Raw genomic sequence first — 6,286 nt, 5'->3', positions numbered from 1 at the left:
GGCCCCCTCTCATTTTGAACTCCTCCTTGAGAAGAGAGGTTTTAAATGCATCTGGCTGAACTTCTTTTCTCCACCCCTTTCTTTTCTCTGTGTTTCTCATCCTGAAAGTTGCATCAATTAGCTCCTTACCTACTGGACTGATAGTTCTTCCAAACTCTCTTCTGTGGATTAGTTAGGCAGTGAGAGCATGTTACCAGGGCCAGGGGCCTATTTTGCAGTCCTTACCTGGGCTGATGTTTTTTTGTTTTGGGTTTTAAAAAAAAATTATTTATTTATTTGGCTGCACTGGATCTTAGCAGTGGCATGCAGGATCTTTAGTTGCAGCATGCACTCTTAGTTGCAGCATGTGGGATCTATTTCCCTGACCAGGAATCAAACCCAGCCCTCTGCATTGGGAGCATGGAGTCTTAGCCATTGAACCACCAGGGAAGTCCCTGGGCCTGGTGTTTTAACAAGAGACATTTTCCCAGGTATCAGGCCAGTCCCCTCCACCTCTACCCCCTGCCATACCCAACCAGGGGTCTCAGGCACACCTCATACTAGTCACCAAGAGCAAGAAGGATTTCCAACAGCTCAGCATGGCTCTCACCTGATACTAGAGCAAGGCTGTCCTATCCTCGGTGAGCCAGGAGTCCAGTTCTGGTATATTCATTCAGTTCTTTGTCTTCTTCTAATCCTTCTGTATGCCACATCCTGTGGACATGCTGGGAGTTCAAAGTTGACTAGGATCAGTACTTACCCTCTAGGGTCTAACAGGGAATCAGGTAGAGAAATCATTGCATCTCAGAAATGCAGAGCTAACAATGAAGAAAGGTGTCTGGGCAAGGTGAGGCTTGAGCTGGAGAGAGTGTGGGAAGATGAAAGGAAGTAAAAAGGGAGCTCTGGCTCTACTGCCAAGTGGGAAATGGGGTTCTAAACTGCCTGGCTTCTCCCCATGTTCCTGCTTCTTTTTGTCTTACAAACTTTTAATTTTATATAGTGGTATAGCCACTCAGCCACACATGTATCCAATTTCCCCCAAACCCCCCTCTCATCTGGGCTGTTAGCAGAATTCCATGAGCTATACAATAACATTAGTAGAGTTCTATGTTCTATACAATAGGTCCTTGTTGTTTATCCATTTTAAATACAGTGCTGTGTATATGACCATATCAAACTCCCTAACTGTCTTTTCCCCCCATGCTCCTGCTTCTAATCAGTTCAAGTGAGAGCACAGGAGCAGGTGAGTGGCTCTGCAGTGAGGCATCATTTCAGCTCAACTGGAAGATATTTTAAAATGTTGTGTAAGCTGCCAGCTTGTTCGGGGTGGTGTACTCACCTACAGGATCACAGGAACTGAGAGTGCCAAGTCAGACTCTCATCCGTAACACTCTGCTAGCTTATTATGGTACTGATAAACGTGAAATACCAGGCAAGTTCAAACAAAAGTATTGTTGATCACTAACCCTAGGCGGCCTGATGCTTCAGGTTTCTAAACATCAAAGGACTTTCATCTGCAGTTAATTCTCAGTTCTGGGTAGAAGGGAGGGAACCAGCACACACATTTTCCCAAGCACTCTTTTTTCATTTAGGGTGTATTGTACTTCTATTTTGGTCCACCTATCCGGCTTGCCTCTTTAGCTGTTTGTACTCAGGCTCGTGGTAGACTGGTTTTTCCATTTCCTGTACACCTCTTAAGTCTAGGGCAAGGGGAGTGACACAAACGTGATTTGGGGGTAAAAACCATAGGGAAAGCTATTCTGGAATTAATCATCATAAGGGAGAAAAATTCTAAGTTGTTTTTCAAATGACTTAAAGGGGCACTGTGGATAATCTCTAAAGTGGGTTCTTTAGCATTAGGTGATGTGTTTCCTCAGCCCTGTAAACCCTTATGAAGAGGACTAAGCAGGCATTTGCATCTCTTGGAAATGGAAAAACAAGTTAGGAAAGGGGGCAACTTGCAGTGGGTCCCTGGGTGTGTCCCAGGGAGATTAAGGAGAACTCAAGTTTCCCCCAGTTATGGTTGCATCTTGGACCTGTGCCCTTGGAAGGGCAGAAGCCAACCTCCTCAGGAGACCCATTGCTTCTGCTGTCTGGTCCCACTTGGCGGTGGAACAGTTTGCACATTTTATAAGTGGTGCTGGTCACTCTCCCCAGATGTCCTGGCAGAGAAATTGTCCTGGGTCTCTGCGGGATCGTTCAGCCCTTCCCACTGAAAACACACCAGCTGTCTTTAGGAACAGCAATCTCATATTTATTGAACTCCTCCTTTCCCAAAGCTCTTTAGTTCATGACATTTTATCCTTACAACACTCCTGGGGAGAGCTTAAGCCAGAGACAAGTCTCCCCATATCCAGAATAGAGAGCCCCAAATCCACTGAAGTGCATCAGCTGAAGGTCAGATGACTCCATGGGAGGACAGGGCCCAAGTGAGCCTCCACTTAGCACATGTCAGAGGTCAATGAGCTAAATCAGTGGTTCCCAGCTTTTTGGATTTCCTGATCCAATAGTATTTTCAAATAATTGGGGGGGAGGGTGTTGATAATAGGTATACTGGTTTTTTATATTTTCAAATAAGGACTTTAAAAAAAATTTTAATGTCATGGTTTACAAAAGGACACGTTAAGTCCAAAAATTTTAGGAAAAGCTATCCACCTCAGAATAAAGAATGCTTCTTCCAGAAATGATAGTTGGAAATCATACCACTATATAAGTAATAAGGAAAATTGATGAATTTCCGAAAATGTTCAACATATAACATCGTATGGCAATACATTGTAGGTGCATCATTATGACTGTTGGCTTGAAACACCCTGGTCTGTTTGGGGCTTGTATTCTATAATGCAGTCTAGTGAAACTCAATGTCACAGAAGCATGCTGACAAAGATGGAAGCAACCTGCAAAGAGGTTTTACATCATCTAGAACATTCTGAGAGAGTCTAAAAACAACATTCTCCCCACCTGAGCCACTTCTGCCTTCCCTCTGCAGGGCCAGGAAGAGAGCAGGCTATGGGGGCCAGAAGGCTTTCCACAAGGGCTGTGGGAGGGAGACAGACATGGCACCTTGGCTCCAAGTTCTGCTGCTCCCAGGATGTTCAGGCAATGGCTTCCATCACCCAGCTCAGGAAGCTTAGAATTGATTCTTGAAGAATTTCCCCCTACTGGTGAGAGCTGAATTCCAACAGGTACAGTCCTCAGACTGGGAACCACAGGGCTATGTCTGCCACGGCAAGAAAGCTGGAAAGAAGAACAAAGAGAGTCTTGGAATGAGGAGTGGTTTCATCCAGCGCCTTCCACCTGAGGAGCAAGTTCATGAGGGCTGGCGGTTTTCTGTCCAGGTATAGCTGACTCCCTGCTATTTCTGGGGAGAAGTGGAAGAGGGAAGGAGGTTCAAGACATTCTCCAAGAGGAGGGACAGAATATTACTTCCTGCCCACTTGCGTGTTTTGTCATGGTGTGTGGGTGGCCAGAGCTAGTAGAAGCATCATGTTTCAGCTTAGGGGCTGACTAGACACCATTTCCTCCTACTTGGGACCCTGAAATTGCCGCATTCATACTGTAGCCCTAGAGAGAACGTGTCACTCAGGAAGGCTGAGAACTCTCTGAAATTTTAATGTAAATATGTGTGTGTAAGACAAGTGATCACACATATGTCAAGCAAGTAGGTTGATTTTGCTGTAGAGAGAGCCCACATCTCTCTCATATTCTCGTCAGTGTCCACTATAATGCTCTCATTTAATGAAAACTGATTTCCCAGCTAGAGTTACTGTATAACTGGGCACCACTGCAGAATGTGAGACAGCATCATCGCCAGCTCTGTTTAGGTAGAGGGGTGGGATCGAGTTTGCAGAGAAACCCAAGAAGAGTAACATATCCAGTTTCACATCTAGCTTTCTCTAGGCCCCTCCAACACACTTTTTCTAGAGTTGTGAGGTTTAGCAAATAAAAATACAAGATGCTCAGCTAAATTTGAATTTCAGATAAACAGCACATGCCTTCTTAGTATAAGTGTGTCCCATGCAATATTTGAGACATATTTATACCAAACAATTGTGTCTTATTTATCTGAAATTCAGATTTAGCTGGTGTTCTGTGTCTATCTGGAAACACAGCCTGTGGCATTAGTCACTGTCACCTGTTTTCATGGGCCCCTCTTTTCCTAGAAAAGAAGACATTCTCAGATGCATCACCACTTGCAATTCTGTGCACAGGGCTTCCAGGTACTTTTGCTCAGAGCCAAACATTTTATAATTTCCCTTTTGGCCAGGGGGAGATGCAATCCCAGACTTAGTCAGCAGGGGGCACCATTTTCTTAAAATAGATCCCCAGTGGCATTTCTAGGGACTCAGAAAGGGGACTATTGAAGTTTCTGTGGCTTCTGTCTTCCCTCTGGAGCTTCCCACTTCTCCCCACGTCACCACCCTGCCAGAGTTATCTCTGTGAAACAAGAATCTGATCCTGTCACTTCACTCCTTAAATCACTTCCAAGATTCCATGATTAACTTCCTAATACACTGTAAAAAGCCCTTGGGGATCCCACTGGAGTCTTTTCCCTGCTCATCTCCTGCTGCTTCCACCCTACCTGATCCCACACTCCTCACACTTCTGCCACCCCACCCCCACCCCACCCCCATTCACCATGAACTGTTTGCAGCTTCCCACTACAGTATTCGCTGTCATGCCTTTATACTCACAGCTCCCTCTGCTTGGAATTCCCTTTTCCATTTGATGCTTCTAGCGACTCCATTCATTCAACACATTTCACCAGTGTGCATTGAGACCGGACCGGTACAAGGCACTCTGCTGTGGGCTGGAGACCCTTGGAGGAGGCAGCTAACTGGAGCCTTTCCCTTATACATCTCATGATGGGGGCAGGGGAAAAACAACACATAAGCAACCAAATCAACAACGTCCTCAGACTTAGCTCAAGGGATAACTGCTTTGGGTCCTCTGATGGCTTTCATTTTAAGGGTCCCAAATTCTGCACAATCGTGTGGATGAACATGGATGAATGAAAAGAACAAGTTTAACTCAACAGGGAAGCGGATGAGGTGGGTGGATGAGGTGGGCGGATATGTGCCCTACGAGAGCACTGATAGCACATCCCACCTACAGGGGACGGTGGCTTTTCACCTCCTCTGGATTGTAGTCAGATTGGTTATTTCAAAAAAAAGATGGCAATATTGATTTTTATGTGAACTCTGACAGTTTTTAAATTTTTTTGCCTGCTAAACTAAACGTGCCTACAAGTCAGATTTAGCCTATGGCCACCAGTTTGCCACCTCCCTTATTGCAACACTATATCACTGTTACATCTGGTTAGTATTCATATGAATTTTCTCCCCAAAGTCCATGTCCCTTGTGTCTCTATCCCCTAACACATAGTAACTGACACAGGGTAGGTGCCAGTCAAAAATCAATAAATGTCTATTGGAAATTTGGGGAGAAAGAAGGGAGGAAGAAGGAGGCAAACTAGGAATAAGTTGGTTGATGGAAATTCTTAGTCCCACTGCTTTAGGCACGGGACAGATGGAACCAGAAAACCTGAAGCAATTCATTGCTGAGTGTGTGTGTGCTCGTGAGTGTGAGTTCCCATGTTAGCAGGTGTGATAGCTGGAAAATATGTCTAGGAACCATCAGCTCCTTTCTCAGTGAGCTCCCCAGCCATCTTTCCCCATTCTTGGCAGATGAGGGGGAGGAGAAGAATGCAGGGCTCAGGGTGGACTCCTGGCTTCCTTCCAGGACCTGTAGTCACTGGCACAGAGATCAGAAAGAGTTTATAGAGGTTTTTGGCACAAACTGATACATCCTCGGGGGAAGGTGTCTGGCAGCTGCTGCCACCCACTGCCTGCCCGCTAGAGTGCCCACTGCATAGCAAGCAGTTGTGGGGGTCAAAGTAAAACACTTTCTCTTCTCACTTGTCCAAAGTGAGATCATCAAAATGACCTCTCATCCTACATTGGGGGATCAAAACTCCCAACTTAAAGAGAAGGGTGAGGATGGTTTCGACTCCCCATCACAGCCTCCAGAGACAGAGAGGAAGCTTGACCCCTGGAGCAGTCTGCTGATTCTGCTAATGGTATGCTGTCCTTTTTATCAAGAGAGGATGCTGCCTTGTGCCCACGCAAGGGAGCATTCTTGCTGCCCCAATGAATAAGGACACATCTTCAGAAAACAGAAATCTGAGGCTCAGAATGTATATTTTGTCTGATTTACAGAAGAAGTCACTATATCAATCAGGAATCAGAACTTCCATCTTGGCCCTGAAATCTCTTCTGGGACCTAAAAACACTGTCATTTTCTGAAT

The sequence above is a fragment of the Giraffa tippelskirchi genome, chromosome 3 (genome assembly GCF_054371585.1).
Source record: "Giraffa tippelskirchi isolate mGirTip1 chromosome 3, T2T-mGirTip1v1.2.pri, whole genome shotgun sequence".
NCBI classification, from domain to species: Eukaryota; Metazoa; Chordata; class Mammalia; order Artiodactyla; family Giraffidae; genus Giraffa; species Giraffa tippelskirchi.
Note: the sequence above shows the minus strand (reverse complement) of the source record.